General features: G+C 37.8%; 1 protein-coding gene across 3 annotated transcripts in view; it reads right to left on the bottom strand.

The window, feature by feature from the left end:
- Htr7 (5-hydroxytryptamine receptor 7) overlaps positions 1–24,870 on the bottom strand; it is a 111,220-nt gene that overhangs the window by 37,926 nt on the left and 48,424 nt on the right.

Here is a 24,870-nt window from a genome sequence, read left to right as displayed (position 1 = left end):
CTACAAAACCTCAAGATTATCCTTTTTATAGCTGAGTAATATTTCATTGCATAAAAATACCACATCTTTTTCTTCCATCCTGTGGTTGATGGGCATATACCAATAATCTCCATTAGTTCATCAAAAAGAACAGTTCATGCTATCATTGATTGATCACTTTTGTGCCTAGATGTTATAATCTGAACAACTACTTGTAAGATGACAATATGCAATATATTAACTAGTGTTAATTCCCTACTTTTTTGAAATTATGTATCATTTCTTTATTTTATTTTTAAAATAAAAAATTTTAAAGAAACACAAGCCATAGAATTTATTATTTATACACAGAAAATAAGAAGTCCTTCTCACATCCACTTAAAGAAATACTCGTATTTCAGACTTTCTGCATCAAAATTTTCATTTAGATTTAGCTGGACACAGCTTTCCTGCCACAACTTTGCCCGTGCAGTCTGCTCCTTATTTACAGATTACACCAAAAACTCTCACTCTTCTCTGCCGTGGGGGCTTTCTCCACTGTGTCTGGACCTTGGCTCTCTCACTCAGAGGCTTTGTCTGGGTTGAGTCAGGTTGGATCAAGTTGGATCAGGCTGACCTTCAGGACCAAGCATTTGCCTGTGCTTCTCTGGAACCCCTTGGGAGAGTAACTCCTGTCACTAGTGGGATACACAAATATATGCAAAAGGTGCTCACCTACATCCTCTAGACTCCTGCATACTGCTCTAGCTGGATCCATGGACAATCATAATCAGTAAGGGCACTCCATGTCCTCAATGCCTCTGAATACTACACTGAAAGCTCTGATTCTGAGAGAAGACAGTGGATTCAAACTTTGTGTAACTCAAGCTAGAGCTGAACACTCTGTCTAAAGCTTCATTACACATTTTTAATATAGGGTTAATCACAGTACTTACGTAACAAGGTTATAATGAAGTAAAATAATCCATATAATTTGCTCAGAATAATGCATGAAACATGGTACGTGTTTAGTGAGTGTATACAGAGATTATATGCTAAATGGGTGTCAATGAGATGACAGCCATTACGGCTAGGATCTGGAATGTCTCTGCATGGCCCATGTGTTAAAAGATTGGTTCCTTGGCCTATAGTACTACTGGAAGTTGGTGAAAACTTTAAGAATTGGTACCTAGTAAGAGGTTTTAGGTGGTTGGGTGTGCACTTAGAGGAGGTGGTAGGATCGGTCTCTTTTTTCTTCTCTTCGGCATACTGTCCAGGAGGTAAATCACTCTGCTAACTCATGAGCCATGTGCTTCCACCATGACCATCAGAAGCCTAAACAAAATAGGTCTGCCGAATCACAGAGTGGGCTCTAAAAACTGTGCGTCAACATAAAAGCTTTTCTCTTTATAGGCTGACTGTTTCAGGTACTAGTTAAGGGAATAGAAAGCTAACACAACCCATAGTGATGGAGCCAAACTTCTCCAGAGTGCCTTAGGAATTCCCAGCTTCTTCAACCAATCATCCAGACAGAATCAGGTCCCATCACCTTTCCTATTGCTCAAGAAGTAAGATGGCCTGGCTCTTCCCAATGAAAAGCATTCTGCAAAGGTGTGCTGGCAACCTCAAATGACCAACCAGACTAAGCCAAAATCCTCCACGGTGGACTTCTCTGTCCTCCAGGTTTTCATTGACACTTTACAACAACATTCTAACAGTGCCCATTCAGAAGCCTTTTTTCTTTTTACCAAAATTTGCCTGTTCATTTTTTAGTTAATTTGTTCCTTGAACATAATTTTAATTCTTTTATTCTTTAAACACAATAAGCCTAGGTGTTTTATCTTCAGTATTCAGTATTTAGATCTAAACTCTGAAGATCCACAGTCCTAAGAGCCATTGTGTGTATCTTTTACCATTTGTGCCTTGTTTCCTGATAAACTCTATGGCTTGGTGATTGTGGGTCCATGGTTAGTGGAACAGATACTACCTGAGTTCTCTGAGGCCTATATGGAGGCTCTTTTCATTAAGTGACCCTTTTATCCATTTACCTTGCATGGCTAGGTTTCTTTTTCAATATAGGGTCCCTTTAAATTAAATTCTGATTTGAGAATGTTTTGTTTATTTGTCTGTCTTTAACCTCAGAAGTAGGATGAACTCAACCCTAAAGCCTATGATTGTTTGTCATATAATAGATTTCCACTGCCCAGGGCTAGTTTCAAAATAGGGCAAATTTCCCTGCTAACTCCTTTGCAATTCCTCTTCCGCCAACCACTTTTGCAAAAGGCCTAGATTTGGGTAGCAGCTTCAGTATCTCTCTGCACCATACGAAAGTCCTACATTCTGCCTCTAAAACGTAAATTTTTTATGGGATAGCAGACATTAGCAGCTATCCCAAAGAGAGATTATCAGCTTCCTCTCTGGCTTGCTTCCCTGGCTGCTTGATTTCTCTCTATTTCAGGCCCCTCAGGATACCATGTCCTTTGCCACCTCAGCCATACAAATAAAATTATAAATGTTTTAAAATTTTCACCCAGCATCTTAGGGGCTTTGCACTAGTTATACATTTTATAATATCCAATCCATCCATAATACTACCAGAAATGGCCTGGATTTTAAACTGATAATTTATTACTTATTCTATTTATCCCATTACTTAAGCGGTTATATGTGTCTCTGCACATATCTGTTTCAATTACTGCGATGTTCCTGCTGTACTTCGGAGCCCTCACTGACTCAAAACAATTTACCTCTGCTTGAGGTTCCACTGCTCACACTTTACTATGCTACTGCTCTTCCCCGTGACTCCTTCCACCTGGGTCTGCCCACAGGGGAGCCATGACTGTGTAATTATTCGTTTTATTCTGTAAGTTCAAACAAGAGTTCTAGAAAATTTAATTCTTGACAGGCTTGATAAAATTACACAAAGAAAGATGAGGATTAATTATACTTTTGTAAGGCAGGTCATATTGGATGGGTGGTATAGAATAGTACATCTATACCACCCATAATCTTTTATAAAATACATTACATTCAAAACTAATTATGATGCCAGCCAACTCACAGTTTATAACATTTCCTCTCTAAAATCCTTTCCTTTCATTATCTTAAAATTAAACTGAAAAGATCCATTAATAATTCATGCATCCCCCATGAAATCCTCCCATGTTCTTTCTCTGAAACTCACGGTTTGGGATTCTGTAGCCAACTTCAGGCAAGAGCTGCCTATGTTTGAATCCTTGCTCTAATCCTAACTGGAATAGAGGCCTTTTAGTTGACCACTTCATCTTTTGTAACTTTTGGTCTGCACAACCAAAGTAACCACTCCTGTCTTAAAGGATATTTAAATTCTGTCAGGATTTAAATGAGAATGTTGTTTAAACCTTTGGCACAATACCTGGCATGCAGATTATTTTCAGTAAGTGGCAACTATAAAGACAAATTCTGTTATGTAATTTAAACAATTCACCCAACGTTATCATACATACAGTTGTATATATAATAAAATATCTATGACCATGCAATCGTAGAGTTTTAGGAAGCCAAGAGAGGTATGCTTAAGCAATGGAGATGAATGGGTGATAACCTGACCAACTTTTCCATTCTTCATCTCCATTTCCTGTGTGGAACCAACCAATTCTGATTCTCACCTTGATCTACAACAACACGAAGGGCTGACTCTATGACTCGGCATCATCAGCATCGGTCCATATGGTACTGAATTACTTCCCAGTCTGCTCATCAACCACGTATGCTGCCAGCTCCTCTGAAAGGCTCTATCTCCTGCCACTGTATAAGCAGCTTTTATACCTAGGGCATTCTGTAGACTTCTTTGGGCCAAGAGCTACTCATTGTTCACATAATACCTTGGACACTGCTTTCTCCAGAAATTCTCTCCAGTCCAAGCATCCTGCTCTGCATTCTCTAGGAATTCTCTCCATTCTCTCCATCCTGCTCTGCATTCTTCTCCTTACTGAAGGCACCGATCACTAGGACCCACTTATTTGTCTGGACCCCCCAGTAATATACAATGCATTAGGACAGGAACCAGGTTTTCCCTTGCTCAGGAAGAAACTCAAATGCTAGTCCAATGACAAATGTAACAAAGGCATTTATTAATATCAGCTGGGCAATGAATGGAATATTCAAAGACCTGTAGCAAAAGATTTCCTCTGTCCCATAGGAAGCACTTAGGAGGCAAATACAAATGTCATAGGTATGTGATCATTCAGACAGGTCTAGATAATTGACATAATCAAAGAAGTAATAGAGACTTTGGACTCAGACTAAAGAATTTTTAAACCCTAGATGAGAATTTCTTTGTTACCTTTTAATGCCCCCAATCTGTCCATTTGTCTTATCTATCTCTACCCAAGCAAAACACGCATGCTTACATTTCTATAGTTCTCCATGTAACACACAACTCTGTGTCTGGTAGATTTGGCACTAAATAAATGTTACATTAACTCAGTGGTACTCTTGCATTTTCCTTACCATCTACCTCAAACCTCCATCTAGTGATATATTTTAAATAAATCTAAGGATCATTCTTATGCTGCCTTTGACCCTTAAAACTGTGATCCCCCCAACATTTCTCAATGCTCCTCAGACTGCAACCTGATTACAAGAATTGAGCCCAAATGCAGCAACCCACAAAGTCTCACAGCCTTTGGCACCATTTCACAGAAAAGCAAAAGAGCAGAGAACTGCCCACTAAGCAACCAGACACTGGAATCATCTGTCCCCGGAATGTGCTTCAGTCCCTAAAATCCTATGACCACAGGGAGCTGGGCTTTCTGCGGCTGCATTCACACCACCTGGCTTCTGTTTTAAATATCGCTCATTCCAGGCATCTCTGGGGAGGGAACTTCCTCAGCACATATGGCAAGGTGTGTCTCCATGATCTGAAACAACCTACGTTTCTGATAAGAACACATAATTTAGAAGAGCAGGCAGATTAACATCTGACCTTTACTTAGCCCAACAAACCCCACATATGCCAAGAAGCAGGGAAACCACCAGGAGGCCTTTAAAACTCTGTAAATGCCAAGCAGCCAAGAACAGGTCTCAGCAAGGACGGTGTGTCTACTTCATAGCAGGAAAATGTTTATAGTTCTCACCTGATGAAACATATATCTATTCATATTTCTCTACTCTGGTCAGTGATTTTTTTTTTAACCAAGCACAGTCTTCTGCAAATTTGAAGATAATGAGGAACCCAGATGTAGTGACTCAGTTAACATTTGCATGTTTTTTTTCCTGATATCTAAATATATGACACAGGAATGGGTTACAAAATGCTTAAACAGATAGAAAAGTGATGAATCTTAGAAAGAATGAGAAAACCTAATGTGGTTTAACTTCTTTTATTCTTGGTGATTACCTGAACTTTTATTTTTATACTACAAAGCCTTGAAATTCATAAATAATACAGTAAATCTATAAAATGCTACTTTTCTGAAATAAGCAGGACATTAAGATGCAAATTGCAGTTCCACACACAGCGGTACTGCAGGTGACAAATTAAGCTTTTCTTATTGCTAGTCTTGACATTTGCCTTCAAGATATTTGTTCAATGTAAAGAGAAAGCAGCAGTGAAAAGCAGACGGGGGAGTAGTGGCGACCCCCAAAGGCGAAGCCACAAAAGAGGACCCCAGGGCACAAAAGGTGTTGTTAGAAGTGGTCCCTGTTAGCAGAATACATGGAGAAACTCTCCTCTACATGCCTACCTTTTCTCAAGAAAACCTTCTTATGAAAAGGGGATGTTTTAATAACAGGGGCACATTGTTTAATAAAAAATAATGAATATTCAGATTGCTTTTTAATCACAGTGAAAAGCACACTGAAGTCAATCCTTGAAATACTTCAGAAGCATTTCTCTCATTGTTCTTGTCATTTCTGAAGCAGTTCTGAAAGTCTTCTTCCACAAGGGTCTTTAGTTGTACTGTCCTGACTACCTCAGTGTCCTGATTGAGTTCAAAATGTTTACTTTTCATGGTCATTTTGACTTTGGAGAAGAGTCAGAAGCCACAGGATGTCAAACCTGGAGAATAAGGTGGAAGAGGGCACACTGTAATGATTTCACAAGCCTTCCTTTCTTTTGGGTAGCAACTGGCAACAGCATTCACCATATTTTTGTATCACACCTGTGGAGACGCTCACAAAAGAGGTCTTCTATAACTGCTTCAGAAAATGGAAAGAAAGATGTGATAAGCATGTTGAAACTAAGAGAGGGTATTTGGGAGGCTGGTCAATTGCAATGTGTTTTTTTTAAACATACACTGTATTTTTCAATTAACCCTTGTAGCTTTGTAGAATGGATGGGATAGAAAGGTAAATGACACTGAGAAAAACCTAGAAAGCTTCATTGTTTTTGTCAGGCCCAGAATTTATACATTCAGCTAGATTCACACAGTCATCCTCCAATCTTCTTCCTTCAACATGTTTACTCAAGAGAAGTGTCTGCAAGGAAATCAGGTACACTGCAGACACATTAACAAATAATTCTGAGAAAGCTCACCGCCTTCACTGGGCTTACACCCTGCAGCAAAGCCTGCAGGATGAACATCTGCAACACATCAGCTGTAGGCCAAGCATTTTGCACTCTTAACTCAGGTGACTCCTTCAGCAGCCACATGAACAACGTGTTATTATCATCACATCTTACAAATGAGGAACCAGAGGCAAACCAGAGGCAGAGATAGGTTAAGTAATTTAGCTAATTAATAAGTCAGTGACTGAGTTTAGGTGAGAACCAGACACTCTGACTCCAGAATCAGACTCAGAATGCTTACCTGCTTTATTAGACAGTCTCTCTTTCACAGCCTCTTCTACTCGCCCCCCTGCAAATTGTGTACAATAAGAATATACCCTTCCAAGGGCGGGATCTGCTCCCTAGTTACCTTTGAGACCCACAGCTCAAAACCCTATAGATGCTGGTTCATGAGTGCTCAATAAATATTTATTGAATATATGATTTTTTTCCCCTGAACTACCCTTCCCCAGGCTGGAGCTACAACAGCAAGTATCAGCACCATCTAGTGGAAAGAGCCTAGCAGGAGAAAGACTACCATTTTGGAGTTGACAGTATAACCAAGGGCACCAGATACTTTGCAGGGATTACCCCTATAATTCAGGTAAACATCTGCGAATAGGTACTTTGCCGTCCTTTTAAAGATCGCTGGAAGATGATTTGATAACCATTTCAGGTTCACCCCAAAGGTAGTTCCTTAACAGATAAACAATACTCTTGTATTATTTTGTTATAAAATTTTATTTTTTAAGAAAAAATAATACTCCAAACCCAAAACAGAACCACCTTTGTTATTTTTAAAGCATCAGCAAAGCAGAACATTTTAAATACAGTTCTTACGGGAAATTCGTGATTATACTCCTAATACAACAGGGGAAACTTAAAATTCTTATAGGAAAGACACAGAACTATCTACAAATAGAGTAACTGTACTGTGTATGTAAAATGAATAAAACCAATCATTTAAAAATAAAGCATTGGGGATTCAGATATCAAGCCTGAAAAAAATGATTGTTCCTAATCTTGGTTTCTACAGGAACTCAACTGTCTTCCTCCTTTTACCAAATATTAGCTAATTGTTATATGGATGTGTGGTGTAAGATTAAGTAAAGGCTCCACTTTGTTTAGAGCAAAACAATCAGTTGTATTTCTTTCTTTAAAGACTTCTTAGCAAAAGTAACAGGAAAAGTAAGAGATGTATTTTGATTAGTCATTTGCAGTTGTTTTTTTCCCCTTGACATAACGCAAAGACAGAAAAAAAGATGTAGATGAAAAATACAAGGAAACCCAGGACTGGCTAAAGTGCAGGGGTCAGGAAGGGGCTGCACTTCTCAGATGCTCATTCATCCTTCAAGACCCTGTCAAGGGTCACACCCATGGCACCACAACCACACTTTCACCACTTATTGTACCTTGATTGGGGGTAGGGGGGTACTGGAGGTCAAACTCAAGACCTCACACTTGCCAGGCAGGCATAAGCATGCCACTGAGCTAAATCCCCAGCTCACCCGATATTGAGACCCGCAGCACTCGATCCATTGCATTATGATACCATACAACATCCTCATTGGGCACTGACTTATCTCTCTTCTCCCAGAGACCAGGAGGCCTCTCCTAAGCTGCTCAGCACACGTGGTGGCTAAATGACTCCTGAGGACAGAAGAATATAATGATGATTTGATTCCTTTCTCCTAACTATGCTTTGTATTGTTATATGAAAAAGCTCTTGAAAGTAACATAAAACCCAACAATTCCAAGGCCTTTGCTTTGGCTATTCCTCTTGTAATTTCTTTTTTTCTTACATGGTCTTTAAGACCAGTCTTCAAGCCACAAAATCAACAATCATTGAAATGTAAAGTAGGAAAAAATAACCAACAGCTTTGTTTTAAATGCTATTTTTTTTCTCTTCTGCCTATGATGTAACTGTGTCAGGAAGGAGGCCCCACCCACATCAGCGCATCTGCCTGAACTGAAAGAATGCGGGAAGCCTTGCTGGGCACATCAGACGCACTTGATTAGAGTACCCTGACATGATCTGCTTCTGTAAGTGTTGTTGGCAAATGGACTGCTGAGGTTAAGAGATCATTAAGATTCACTATATTTCCATATAAATGATAAATGAAACAGAAAGATCACCCAGAAATGACTATAAAATCAGCAACGGTTAGATAAAAATAAACCACTAGCAAAAGCACTTATACTTGCTAAACACATTTGAGGAGCAGGGGATGATGTAGCTAGACATCTTGATTCAGGGAGATTGAAGAGCCCAAATTCCCCATGGCTTTATAGTACATAAGCTGCGCAACTCTGAACATATTGCATACACTTTTACTAGTCTAGTTTCTGTTCTGTAAAATGAGAATAGTAATAGCCTGGGCTTGACTTGAGCATTATTTAATAGAGTTTCTGGCATATAAGAAGCATTAAAAAAGATTAACAGCTATTATTCTGTTTTCTGACTTCTAGCTTGAGAAGATATGTATATATTTAGTAGATACAGATTTTATATTGCACTAGAGATTTTCACACATACACACACACACACACACACACACACACACACACACACAAAAATAGAACAGTTAGACAAGATAAACTTTTCCCAGGTCAACATCTTTCTATTCTAGGCAAGTGATATTCAAACCGTTTTCAGGCTTTGCAAATATTTTATTCAAATTTTGTTTTTAAAATATATTAACATTTTTAAAAGTACAGTAAAAAGCATCACCCACACTCACGTTCTCTTTGAACTTGTAATATAACAGTGACCCCAAATGACTTCATCCAAGCTGCCTAGTTAACTCTTATCTTTTTCTGGGATCTTCTGTGGATATACCTTATTTCTTATAAATGTAACACAGATTAAGAAAACAGCAAATTTGGGGTATTTGTTCTTCTTTTTAAAAATTCAGACCTGTACATATCTAGTAACACAAAACTGCAAAGCAAATACAAATCTAAGACATTTATGTGTCCAATTTAATTAAATGACAAGATGTATTTATATGGTATATCTTGCCAAATGTTGACAAGTTAAAATGGCTTTAAAAAGTTAAATATGGCTGAGGAATTCATTAATTGATTCTTTAAATACTGTACAATTAATAACTGCATGCACTTGTTTGTTGTGAAATTTTAAACAAGCATTTTGAGTTACTGTGTTAGTAAAATTAAAGCAACCTATCAAAAATACTGTAATAGTTAATTTGATGATCAAGCTACTAAAAATACTGCCACTTTTAACTATTAATCTGTGTGAATCCAGTTTTTTGTATCAGATAAAGAGTGAGGAGAGCAGAGAGAGAGTAAGGAAAGAAAATTAAATTGGATGCTTAGACTGATGTGACTACAACTGTCTTCCATAAGCACAAATTATATTGGAAGTTTATTAAATCAGCCTCATTGTTCTTTTGTACTTAAGAAACATCACAAATGATAATGAATCTATATTAATAAAATTATTCCCTTAATCTCTTTTCTATATTTTAGTTTTTTACAGGCTATTTCATTTACAGTGTGTTCAAAGAAAACATTACTATAAATCTTTGTTTTTCATAAGCATTTACCATGGACTAATAATTGTTAGGGTTCCTAAGTAGGACAGAAACAAAAATATCTCCAAGTACTCTACCTGTTCAAAGAAAGTGTTTATTCTAGAAAAGACAGTCACATGCATATTTAGAATAAGATAGTGAGAAGGAAGTACCATCAAAGTTTGTGTGCACACACACACACGTGCACACACCCACACAAATACACACATATCACATGCATTATATACTTAAAAAAAACCTACAGGAGTGAGAAGACAGATGGATTACAGGACGATTAATTTCTACTGGGAAGTTAAAGGATGGTTATGCAGTATTTATCTTGTACATTGACCACTAAAAACAATTCAATAAGAGGATTAAGTGGAAAATAATGAAAGATGCAGAGGTAGAAGATTAAGAAATGCTCGAGTGATAGGTCATACAGGTATACGTGAGCACTGTTGCTCCTGCTTATTCAACAGGGACGAGAAAGAAAGTATACTTAAATCATAATTTAAGGTGCTTAAGCAACTATTTGAAATGTAAGTTGGACTCTTTCTTATCAAAAGCCACTCACCCTTGATACAGGTTCCAGTTCCATACGCCCCCACCCACTTCCTCAGTGTGGTCAACCCAGATATCTGCCTTATACAGCTGAGGAACTGAGGGGCTTCTTGGTGAGCACTTCCCTACGTGAAAGCCGGAGACATTCAGCTGACTGACCCCCTGGATCCTCACACCTTGCACAGACTGCAAACCATTGCCACAGTGACCAACTCTCAGTTCCAGCAGGACCTTCTGGAACCCGTAATGCCTTACCTTAACCCTTCAGTTAAAACTCCCCTTGGTAGCTGGGGCTTTAGCTCAGTGGTATAAGCACCTGCCTGGCAAGTGCAAGGTTGTGAGTTCAATCCCCCATATCCAAAAAAAAAAAAAAAAAAGAAACTTGTTGGATAATGGCCTTGACACCAGATGTCCATTTTTCTCTGTCTCTGCCTGTACTCCTGACCTCAGTGTGTGTATACTTTACCCAGCAAGGCTTGTAAGTATAAAATCTCTATTTTTATCTTGTGTCTCTCCTTATCATTGCAAAGGTACTCTTCATTTTAGAAACCCTAAGTTAAAACAATAGCACAACAAATGATGAAGCTCATTTAAATTAAAGTATACAGTAGCACCACTCCCAAATTGTGCTTAGAATAAATATATACGTTCTGTCTTGGTCCTATCATCCTATATCTAGTGAGCTCAAGGAGAATTTTTTTCCATTGCTAGGGATTGAACTCAGGGTCTCACACATGCTAGGTAAGTGCTCTACCCCTGAGCCACACACCCAATCCTGAGAAGAATTTTTCTAATTAGTCCAAGAAGTAGAATTCTTCAACTTAACTCCACTGGTGTACCACCACAGGCTTTTCCTTTGCTCGTGATACCATTATAATTTCTAGTAAATTCTGAAGTTCAATAATACTTAAGATTTTTGTCTAGCTTAACAATTTCTCAAAAGCATGAGAATCAGTCTGGTGACACCTGTGCCCTATATTTCTCTAGCATTTACGTAGGGAATCTGTAAACCTCTAGTTAGTATAGCACCAAAAAAAATACAAAGAAAAATAAAGAAAAAAATTTTTAAAAGAACAAACCATAAAAGTCACATAGTTTGAAGTTCTCACTTTTAGAAGCATCAACTTCATAGAAAGATCAGATGATTCTGTTAAAAAGGATGAAATGAAATGGAACACAAAACCATTTCATAAAACATTAAATTTTCAGACTTCCGGGAGAACATGGTGGATAGTTAACAGCAGCTATGGAGGCTCTCTGAGTTAGCCAGCTTAGAATCCAGGAATGATGGGGTGTGAGGAGTCCTAAGCAAGGGGAGATATACCCTGCTGACCCAGGAATGAATTAAGCTGAGAGAAACCAACTGGAAGTGCAATCCCGATGCTATAACTGGAACAGATAAAATCTCAGCACGGAAAGTGGAACTCATGCCTCTGGAAACCACGATTTGAATTTGCTGCTATGTCTGAATCAGTACAGCAGGGACAAAGAGGCAAAAGCTCTGAGAGCGGGAATCGGCGAACAGAGTTAAGAGTGGGACTGGCGGGGAGCCCTGCATCGACCTGCAGTGAGTGAGAGGAACAGGGACCCTTCCATAGATTAGGAGGCTCCAACAGAGGACGTTCTGGGACCAGGCAGACTAGCCGGAACAGGATGCTGCAGTGACTTTAGTCGCATATTCCCCTCTCAAGCGGGAGTGGTGGGGAGCACTTGGCCTGGTGATGCCATGGACTAAGATCCAGTAGGGTAGCCCAAACCAGGTCCCAGTGCCTGGTGGTGCACCCTAGCAGTGAAGCTGTCAGTAGATAGACCTGGAGGGGCGGGCCCAGCAGAGGCTGCCCAGGTCTGTGTCTCCCTAGTACACTGCAGTGCGTGGGAACACCTAGCAGGCAGATTCAAACAAACTGTAACTGACAAAGAAAGAAACTAGGCCTCCTATATACGCTTGTATGGAAGGAACAAAAAGTATGGGAAGAGGGAGCAAGAAGAAAGGGTCCTCATCCACCAAACCTGAGAACATTGATCCAGGAAAGGTAAATACAAAGGAGAATGAGGACAGAAAACATGCAATATCAGACACGGCACCAATAGACATAAAGCGATATCTCCGGAGCCTCATAGACCAGTTCAAAAGTGAAGTATTTAATGACCTAAAGCAAGATATAAGTAGAATAGTTAGAGAAATGCTAAGCACCACCCAAGAAAAAACAGATGGTGGAATGGAAGAACAGAAAAAAAGGGGAGAATTGTTTCATGGAGAAAATAGAGAAAACATAGAATACGTGAAGCAGGTTCAAAGAGATTACCAGGAAACTAAAAACTCTATTGAAAGCTAGCATAACAGCTTCAAAGAAACTAAGGATAGCTTATCTGAACTGGAGGACAGACTTGTAATGTGGAAGCATGAAATGAAAAAACTTCTTAAAAATAACAAGAAAACCAACAGCAATAATACAAAGGCTTGAAGATGATAAGAGGATCTATAACTTAAGAATTAAGAACATAAAAGAAGAAGTAGGGACACAAACAAATGAACTACAAAGGCTATTCACAGAAATAATCCAGGAGAACTTCCCTAATTTAGCAAAAGGTAAAGATACTCAGATGTATGATGCATACAGGACCCCAGCCACCTAAAACCCAAACAGAACAATATCCAGGCACATAATAATCAAAATTCCAGAAATCCAATATAAGAACAGAATATTAAAAGCCATCAGAGACAAGAAACAGATCACTTACAAGGGAACACCCATCAGAATTACAGCAGACTTCTCGGCACAAACCATCAAATCATGAAAAGTGTGGGGGGAAATAATTCAAGCTTTGAAAGATAATAACCTCCAGCCAAGATTGATATATCCTGCACAACTGTCCCTAGAAATTGATGGAAAAACAAGGTGCTTCCAGGATAAAGAGGAACCAGGGGAATTTTCAACCACCAATTGAACTCTACAAAGAATACTGCATGACATTCTAAAAAAAAGAAAAATACCAAGATTCCAGAAATAGTGGCAGAGAGGCCACAATGAATGGAACAGAAAGCAAAATGAAGAAGACAAACTGACAACTAATAACAGAAAAAGAGCCCAACAGAAATGAGGCAGAGAAGGTTGGATGATAGGAACAGCTATTTTGGAGAAAACAAGACGTCATAATAACTAGTGCTGATTCAATATCATCTTGTTTTGAAGTCCCATCAAGCTTTTGTTCTGTCTCCATCGGTCTTAACATGTTGTATCTTATTGGATTTTATTATATGTGATAATATAAACAAAAACTTTTATAGACAAGGAGATTATACAGAAAACATTGTTCATTTTCTGTTAGTTGGTATCTGTAATGCTGTCATTCTCTTGAATGGTTTTACATTGTCTTGATATGTTTGATGCTACAGTATATGAAGTTATACTCAAAGATTTCAAGGAAAGAGACACTATGGTAACTACTTTTATGTCGGGATATCTGCTGGTGAAACACTATTTTGCTTAAATGGTTATGTTTTGACCTGTGCTGTCTTGTTGTTATGTCCTCTTTTATCTCAATCTCCTTTTTTTATTATTTATTATTTATTTTTATCTTTTTAATTAAGGGAAAAATAAAAAATAGCAGGATATATTATAATAACCCATTTTGATTTCCTTTTAACTTGATTTGAAAATCTGTATTGCTCTCACCATTTTGTTTTGACTGATTTTCCTCTATTCTTTTTTGCTTGATACTACCAAGTTTGAGAGTATAGGCAACAACTGTGAAGTCAATAAGATTCATTATGATGCCCATTCTCGTTTGGCTATTAGCTTCTTTTGAAGTCTTGTAATGTCTCCAATATTTTGGTTTTATTGTTTTTGTTCTTTACTGTTTTGTTCAGTTTATAACTGATGATATAGGCAATACTTTTTAAGATAGCAAGAAGCATTATGGTATCCAAAGTTGATCACCTTGTATTTTGTTTTTACAGTATGTATTATGTCCATCTTTTTGATGTGACAGACTGGTCTGTTATATTACATTTGGTTTTATTCTCTTCAAAAAAATAATAATAACTGTGGGAGTAATAAAACCCAAAATGTGTAACTGTCATTGTACAAAAGAGAGGAAAAGAAAGTGCTCTAAAGGATCTAACTGCATGTATATTACTGAGTTTTGTTGGATCATTGAACAGAACTGTTTGCAATCTCACTGTTTGAATGTTCACTTTATATGCTTTAATTTTGTAACTTGAATAACTATTTCTAAGATGACAATATGTAATCTGTAGCTAGTGATTTCCTGTTTATTTTTTTCTGAAATTCTGTATAACTTGTACCCTTTTTCTGTTTTTTTTTCTTTTTCTCCTTAAATAAAATATAAAAAAAGAAAAAAAAACATCAAATTTTCTTTAAAGTGGTCATACAAATTCATACAAGCTCTCAGTGACAAGAAAATAATCACAATTCCATTAATTAAATTTCTTGGCTTTTAAAACAATGTTGGGAGTAGTAACTTTAATGACTAGGTGTAAGTATTACAGGTAAGGAATAAAATCCTTTGATACCTTAGGTTCAGTATGCTTGAGCTTTAGTGCTTTTTGCTGTTGTTGCTGTTTAGTACTACTGAGAGTAAAGTGTTGAGGTCTCAAAAGGGTGGAGCAGTGAGTGTCAGTAGTTGAGCTTCTCTGGGACAAACTGTCTAGAGTATGGAAAACAATGGCTTGGAGAAGAACTGAAGTCAGTGCAGGTTTCCCGAGAACCACAAGGGAATTGATAGCAAAATAGGACCTAATGATTCAGAATACATCGTACCACAAAGGAGAGACCACTAAGTACCTCTGATAGTGGCTGCCAGTTGGGAGGCACACTGAATCTAACAACACTGTTGCTCATGAAGAAATGGAGAACTACTTTAGGACCAAAAGAATCACCTGCAGCTGGAACCAGTAAAGAAAACACAACAAACTGCTTCCAGAACAGAAGCGGAAGTTGGTGCAGAACTTTCATGACCGACTTTTGGTGAGTGACCTTCTGCCCGTGCCCACAGCTAGGCCCACGAACTAAGAAGCCAGTAGGGGCACCACAGTAGGAAATGACTGAGGTTTGAATCCGGATCCGAGAGCAGCTTAACCGCTTCACACTGCCAAGCTCCTGGAGTGGGTGAGCACCGCAGTCCAGTGGTGCAGAGCAGACTGGGAGAAGTCCCACTCAGGCTGGGGCTGGTGAACACAGGCCAGATTCCTGCAGTCAGAGGCCAAGTTCTGTCTGAGTTACACAGGCCTGGAAGCTCACGTCGTCATGGTGTAAACAGATCTCTGTGCCCAGCACCATCGTGGAGGCAGACGCCACCTTAGACGTCCAGTGTGAACAAAGACACATCCCAGTTTAACCTCTCCGCTCCTTCATGGCCCAAACGATAGAAATTCTTTATTATTCTTTATTTGATTGTACTGTTTTTTCACTTTTTATTTTACCTTTCAATTTGTTTATTCTTTGCTGTTTCCTCCTTCTGTACATTTCCGCCCACACTTCTATTTCATTATTTTATCCTTTTTCCTTTATTAGCCGGCCTGTGTGTGCACTTCTCCTCCTCTTGCCTTTGCTTACTCCTACAGCAAGGGATTCTGCCTGTTCCTTCATATCCTCCTACTTTCCCCCATATCTCTTCACTTGACTTTTTTCCCCTGCCTATTCATTCTTAATGTTTCTTTTCTCTTCTCTCTCCCTTTTCAATTTTTTCCCTTTAATTCAAATATTTATGTCAGTCATAGAATCTTCACTCATTCCCATTTCTCACTAATAATTTGGCACCCACTTTTTCCTTTTATTCCCTTCTAAATAAATAATACACCCTTAGCATCACTAGGACCTTTGCCTGCTTCTTATTTCTTATTTCTTCCTTCTCACACCACAGAGCAGAAATTACTAAAACAAACACACACACACACACACACACACACACACACACACACACACAACTTTGTTTTTCTTCTCCCAGCTGGCATTACCTTGTCTCTCGGTCCCCTAGGCTTTAGATAACTGATTCTATAAAACTGTTGTTGAATGCTGTTTTTTACAGCACAGGAAATGCAGCCATTGCATGTAGGTACATTAGCTATGGAGAAGACTTGGGTTGTTAAAATACTTACATTATAACTGTGGATTTCTTCTCTAGTCTAAATACGATAATAATACAATCAATACAAGGTCTCATGGTTTGTTATTCCTCAACTAGCCCTGAATTAGGCTGTTGCTGTACAGGATATGATTGCATAGGAATAATCCTGACTCAGTGGACTATTTCATGCTAGTGCACCTCTCTGTCTGCCAAATCCACCTTCACTGCCAGGGAGACGGACAGTAAGAGTTCCTACACTAAGAACTCGAACTGGATCAGACTGCAAGAATGGCTGCAATTGGAGTATAGAACCTTGGCAAAGAGACTGAGAGAAATGGATTCCCTAGACTCTGAAGGGAGACCTGGAGCCCACAGGAAGAGCAGGGTGACAGACGTCAATGCAGAAGAGGGAAGTGGAAGGCTGTGTTTGTTCCCTGCCACTAGGCTTGTTGGCAATTGTGCAGCCTCCCTGACTCCCAGAGGGAGTGGAGGCTCGAGGTGTGGTAATGGCAAGAGACCTACGGAGGTCTCCGTGGAGAGACACCTGTGGATGGAGCAGTGGGCACTGTGGGCTGTGGCAGCTGGTGAGTGACTGCAGTCCAGACAACCCAGAAGGTGCTGATTGGACACTTTGAGTGGGATCACCTGAACACGGGATTCAGAGCAGAAGTGGTAACTTCATCTGGGGGCTCCCAGCATCTGAGTGGGACACAGCCCTGAACACGTGTGTGGTAGGGGAGCTGAAGGCAGCCACCAAGAAACATCCATGGTGTTGTGGGCTGAAACACTTGGATCACAGGCCCACCACTAGAGGCCAAGATCAGCCTGAACTGCTGCGAAATTGAATCCATACCCCCCACCCGAATTGTACTGCAGGCTTGCTGAGATTATGCAGTATTGATTTGGGCTTTGTCTGCCTCCCACATCTACCAGTGACTGCAGAGACATGCCCTGAAGTGAACAGTCCACAAACTGTAGGCCCCAAAAGATAATTTCAGGTTTCACATCTGGAAATCTCTCTTTTTACTATACATTCTTGGTTTTTTGTGGTGGGAATATTGTTTTCACTTATTTTATTTAGCTCTTGTTTTGGTTTCTTGATTCTTTGTTCCCCTGCTGTCTTTTTCACCAGTCTCCAAAAGCTTAGGTAATCTTCCTTAGTCCTTCATCTTACCTTTAATCTCTTATTTTTTCCAAAGAGGATAAAATTGCTCATTTGAGGGGATATATACTGTATCTAACTTTCTGATTTGTTTTAGATATTGTTACGCAACTATAAATCATATGGTTAAAAGTAGCAAATTAATAGTGCATACAACTACATAAAGCAAATATGAATGGACATGAAAAATCAAATAAGTACTAACACAGTTAGAGAATCTCATTACCCTACCATCATAGATAGACAGCTCAACAAAGAAATGTCAGAACTTAACCAAATCTTTTAACCAGTGGTCTCAGGAGGTATCTACAGTGCTCTACCTTGCAACATCAGAATACACGTTCTTCTCAGTTGCACATGGAACTTTCTCCAAAGTAGACCACATACTGGCTCACAGGACATACTTAAGTAAATGCAAAGAAACTGGAATTATACTAATAAAGATCACAGTGCAATACAATTTGAAATCAATGCAAAAGTAACCACAAAACTGCATAAACATATAGAAACTAATAACATTCTCCTGAACAATCAATGGGTTACATATGAAATTAAAGAAGAAATTAAATTGTTTCTACAATTAAACAAGGATACCAGTGCAACACAATGAAACTCATGAGGTGGAATAAAAGCAATCTTACAAGAGAAATGTAAAGCAGTTATTTTCTACATCAGAAAAACATGGTAACCTCAAATGAACAACCTAATATTGAATCACTAGCTACTAGCAAAAGAGCAAAAATTAAACCTAAAACATGTATGAATGAGGAAGCTATAAAACTCAAGAGCAGAAATTAATGCAATTGTGATTAGGAAAACAACACAAAGAATCAATGAATCAAAGGGTTGGTTCTTTAAAAGATTAAATAAATAGAAAAACATTTTAACCAACCTCGTCAAAAAAGCAAAGAAAAGACTCAAATTCATGCAATTAGAAATGAAAAGGGTGACATTACAAGAGATCCTACAGAAATCCAGAAGATCATAAAAACTACTTTGAGAACCTGTACTTTAATAAGATAGACAATATAGAAGAAATGTGATTCCTAGATTCCTAGATACATATTAATTACCAAAGCTGAATCAGATATAAAATTCTAAATAACCCAACGTCAGTCAATGAAAGTGAAGGTGTAATTAAAAACCTTCTAACAAAGAAAAACACACATCCTGATGGATTCATTGCTGAATTTTACCAAAAAAAATTGGAAAAGAACTAATACCACTCTGACTTTTAATGAATTGAAAATAATAAAATTTAGCTGGGTGTGGTGGCTCACGCCTCTAATCCCAGCACATGGGAGGCTGAGGCAGGAGGATCATTGGGAGTTTGAGACCAGCCTGGGCTACAAAGTAAGTTCAAGGCCAGCCTGAACTGCATAGAGACCCTGTCTCAAAAAGGCAAAAAAAAAAAAAAAAAAAAAAAAAAAAAAAAGGAAAGAAAAGAAAATAATAAATTTTAAAAGGAAGCAGTACTCCCAAACTCAAACTCATTCCCGGAAGCAAACATTACCATGATACCAAAACTGGAGAAGGATTCAACCAAAAAAGAGAACTACTGGCCAATATCCCTAACAAACACATATGCAAAAATAAGATAGTGGCAAATATAATAAGGCAAATCATCAAGATTATACACCATGATCAAGTAGAATTCATTCCAAGGATGTGGGGATGGCTCAACATACACAAATCAATAAATGCAACACATGAAACTAATAGATCAAAGGAAGAAAAATCCAGATGAACATCTCAATAGATGGCAAAAAAAGCATTTGACAAAGTTCAAAACCTATTCATGATTAAAAAAAAAAAAAAAAAAAAAACCCTACAGGAAATTGGAATAGATGGCCTTTACCTCAATCTGATAAAAGCCATCTATGACAAACCAACAGCCAGTATCATACTAAATGATCAAAAATTTAAAGCTCTCACTTTAAAATCAGGAACAAGACAACAATGTCTATTATCACCGCTCGTATTCACTATAGTTCTGGAAACATTAGCCAGAGCAATCAACAAGAAAAAGAAGTAAAAGGAATAAGGATAAAAAAGGAAGAAGTTAAATTACAGGTGACATGATACTCTACATAGAAGACCCCCAAAAACTCCACCAGGAAATTTCTACATTTAATAACCAAATTCAATAACATAGCTGGATACAAAGTCAACACTCAAAAACCAGTAACATTCTGATACAAAAATAACAAACTCATTGACAGAAAAACTAAAGATACCATAATTTTCACAACAGCACAAAAAAAGAAAGAAAGAAATACTTAAGAATCAATGTAACTAAAGAAGTAAAGAAACTTTACACAGTACTGTGAGAAAGAAGATTGAAGGGGATATCAGAAAATGGAAAATGGTTTTCTTTGGTAAGAAGAACCAATAGAGACAATGATTATACTTCCAAACTTCTTACACATATTTAATGCAATCCTGATCAATATACCAATAACATACCTCAGAATTAGAATAGCATACCATACAGAATTAGAGAAACATTTCTAAAATTTATTTGGAGCCAGAAGAAATTTAAATAACAAAAGGAATTCTGGGCAACAGTGGCGAGGCAGGAGGCATCACAATACCTGACTTTAAATTATACTACAAAGCTACTGTGAGTTAAAAAATATATATATATCAGCATGGTACTGGCAAAGAAGAAGGAAAAAAAAGATTGTAAGAGAACCAACTCTAAACACATCCAGCCACCTTATCTTTGACAAAGAAGCCAAACACCCTCACTGGAAGAAAGGCTTCTTAATAAACGGTGGTGGGAAATCTGGTATTCCACATGGCAAAGATTAAACCTAGACCTACATCTTTCACCATGCACTAAACTCAAATCATAACAAAGCAAAAATCTAAATATTAAAACAGAAACACTAAATCTGCTGGAAGACAGCATAGGTAGTACTCTTGAAGACATAACCATAGACAAAGATGTTATGAATGAAATTTTGACTGCCGAGGACATAGTACAAATAATTGAAAACTAAGATGCCCTTCATATTAAAAAGCTTTTGCACAGCAAAAGAAACCACCAATGAAATGAAGAGACAACTTACAAAATGGGAAAAAAAAAATTTCCCAGCTGTTCCTCAGACAAAAAACTAATACCTAGAATATAAAAATTACTCAAAAATCACCTCCAAATGTAAAGAACAAACCCAGAAGACTGAGCATCTAAAATGAATATACACTTCTCAGATGAAGAAGTACCAACAGCAAATAAACATGAAAAAATGTATTCAACATCGTCAATGGTCATTTGAGAGATGCAAATTAAAACAATGTTGAGATTCCATCTCACATCAGAAATAACTGCCATTATCAAGCTCACATCAGAAATAATTGCCATTATCAAGAAATCAACCAACACAACAAATGCTGATGGAGCTGGGGGGAGAGGAACGCATTTCTGCTGTTGATTAGAGTGTGACCATGGAAAAACTATGGTGGGAATCAGTAGAGATTCCTCAAAAAATTAAAACTGAAGGTCGCTCTTGACTTACGTATTTCCCTTTTTGGTATCCTCCTGAAAGAATTAAAAGTATCATACTACACCAAAAAAATATACATACCCCCATGTTTATAGCAGAACAATTTGTAACAACTATATCTTGAAAAAATCCCAAGAACCCTCCATTGATGAAGGGATAAAGAAGATGGGTTTTTTTGTAATATGATGGAGTACTACTCTGAAAGTAAGAAGGATAGATAACACAACTGGATGCACCTTGAGACCATACTTCTAAGTGAAATAAATTAGACATACATACTTAAAGTTGCATTTTTTTCTTTGATGTGAGAAACCAAAAAGGTAAATAAGGACCAAAATATATAATAAATACTGGGAAATAGGAAATAGGAAGAAAATGGGAAGGGTAACAAGGGTGAAAGAAGAGGGAAAGGAAGAAGGAAAAAGAAAAAAGAATAGAAGGTAAAATGGAAACAAAGTTTTTATAAATGAGGAGGAGTAGACAGGCTGAAATGCTGGGAGAGGACCGAGAAAAAAGAAGACACACGGTATGTTAAGCGCAGCTATTAATGCCCTGTGATGAATGTAATCGTTATGTACATCTGAAGCATACCATTAAGTTAATTTTTAAAAAATAAATTGGTTAAAAACAAGCAGCAACCTGGCTGAAAATAAATGCTAAGTCTTAGGCAGCTTCGGTATTGCAGCGAAGGATCAGAAGAGTTATGAACGTAAGCAACCAAACTCCACGGCAAAGAAGCTTCTTGAAAATTACATTCAGTGTCTCATTGGAATACTTATTCTATGTTCACAGCAGATATTTTACAAGTTTAAATTTTCATATGTTTCTTGATTTTTAGTAATGAGGGACTATGTTATATTTTATGGTTTCCTGTGTTCAGTAGACGGTTACTTTTGTGTGTATTTGTTCACTCTGACCTAATAGGTCTCTGGGATCCTTCCCTTGTTGCAGCTCCCTATCTCACTTTAAATCCCTGATACAGTATTATTAATGTATTTCTGTACTGTTTTTCCAAATACATAAACTCCTCCTTCCAGGTTTTTAAATTCCTCACACATAGCTTCCCGTCTTTCCTGCCTTCTCTAGTATTGCTCCTTCATTCTCCACTTCCTAAACCTGTAGCTCTTCCATATCCTACCTAGCACACTGTCTGCCCCATCAGCAAGTTCTGACAACCACAGAGCTTTCCTCAATCACGAAGTGAATTCTCTTTATATCTTGCCCTTGTCCTCACAAAATATCCTCTAAAAAACTGCAATAGTAACCCTTAACTAAAAGTACTCCAATACAATCAGACCTCACAGGGCTGAGGATACAGCTCAGTGGCTTAGCAAGTACCTGGCAAGTGCAAGGTCATGATTCAATACCCGGTGTCTTGGTTACTTTTCTCTCGTTCCTGAGACAAAATACATCATGCCCAAAATGAAGGAAGGAAAAGTTCGTTTATCTTACAACCTTTCGGAGGTTTCAATCCATGCCCAGCTGGCTCCAAGGCAGAGTGGCATGGCTGAGGGGCAGCTGTCGATGGAGGCTGCAAGTGACCAGTGTGAAAAGGGTAAAAGGCGAAAGTGTTCCCTCCTTCCTTCACTCACACTGTATACCAGCTACCCACCTCGGGTAGGTGCAGCAGTCACATCTTCAACCCCAGTGCTAGACAACAGACCAATCATAAACGCTAGATTCAGTCAGCTCCATGACTGCATGAGGCTTGGGGGATAGCTAAACATAAACTATAACACCCAGGACCGCCACCCCAAACAATCACACCTCACATCAATCTTTTTTCTTACTGACCACTATTACTCTCTTTAAATCTACCCCTTAATGTCTAATAATCCTCATCCAACCATCTCCCACTCTCCCCAACCCACATCATCTCTCTCATTGCAGAACCATAAGTAATAAACTGCCACCCTATATATAGAGGATAGACAAAGGGGGCAACATAACTGCAAAAACTCACAAGTGTAATAAGTTTGATTCTGTAGATGCTGTTATAACAAAAAATCTTTTGACAAAGCATATTGTCAGAGTCAAAATCATGGGAAGTACATATAAAAGGAATAAATAGTAGCACTGGACTTACAAAGCTGAAAATCATGGGGAGGCAATATCCCACTAAAAATTTTCATATAAGCCACAAAATTTCCTCACTTCTCCTGGCACCAACCAGCAATAAATCCACCAAAAAGGAAAGGTAAAAGAGGAAACCACATATAATAATAAGATAGACAGATACATAGATAGACAGACAAACATATGAGAATGCAGAAGCAAAGAAATAAGACAATCCATGACCATGTTCCCACCAACTCTCTGAAGGCAGATCAAGCAGTCACAAAGAGAGCAGAAAAATAAATACCAGACAGCAGAAATCTACAAAAAGTTACAAAAATCTACAAAAGTATTTCCATGAAAAAGACCAGTCCAGAAATACATAAGTGCTAAATTAGCTCTAGAGAAAATACTTAAGAATATTTTTGACAGAAATAGCAAATCAGACACAGCTAAAAGCACAGACTGTACTAGTGAGGTCAATGGATGAACACCAACAAAAAAAATCAGAAGAAAAACAGAGTATGCTAACAGATAAAGAAGGCAATGATAGTAAATAACCAAGACACCTGAGTAACATCTGTTAATTTTAACACCACCAGTTCTCTAATTAAAAAACACAGAGTAGCAGACCGGATGAAAGAGCAGAATCCAACAATCTTGCATTCAAGAAACTCTTCAAAACCACAAATTTTCACAGACTAAAACTTAAAGGACAGAAATCAACACTTCATGCAAGGACTCTGAAAACAAGCAAGGGTAGAAATTCTAATATCAGCCACAGTAAACTTCAAGCTAAAACTGATTAAAAGAGACAAGAAAGTCACTACATACTAGTTAAGGGAACAATCCAACAAGAAGAGATAACAATAATAAACTAAAATGCACTGAATACTTGAGCACCTATCTTCATAAAACATTACTGAAACTAAAAGATCAAATAAATACTAACACAGTCACAGTAAATTCTTTTTAACACCACAGTTTCACAAAGAGATAGATAAACTAAAACCAAAAAACAAGAAAGAAATTTCAGAGCTGATTCACACCCTGGAACATATGGGCATAACAGATATATATACAAAGTATCCCATCTCTTTATGACACTAGACATTCTTTTCAGCAGCACAAGTACTTTTTCCAAAATAGATAACATACTAGTCCACAAATTCTGCTTTAGTACAAAAAGGCAGAAATTATCCATGCATATTGTTAGACCACTCTGCAACAAAAACAGAAATCAACAACAGAAGAAATTTTGCAAAAAGCAAAAGCTCCTGGAAAATGAACATCTTCCTAAACAATCAATTGGTCACAGAAAAAATCACAGAAGAAATTGTAAAATTTCTGGAAATTAATGATAGTACAACTCATTGAAACCTCTTGGATACTATAAAAGCAATACTAAAAAGAAAATTCATCGCAATCAATGTTCACATTAGAAAAACAAAGCAAGCTCAAATAGAC

This window comes from Cavia porcellus, unplaced genomic scaffold (genome assembly GCF_034190915.1).
Source record: "Cavia porcellus strain 051 isolate PalLab524CR breed Dunkin Hartley unplaced genomic scaffold, mCavPor4.1 scaffold_28, whole genome shotgun sequence".
In the NCBI taxonomy this organism is placed as follows: Eukaryota; Metazoa; Chordata; class Mammalia; order Rodentia; family Caviidae; genus Cavia; species Cavia porcellus.
This window is presented reverse-complemented; position numbering and strand designations above follow the sequence as displayed.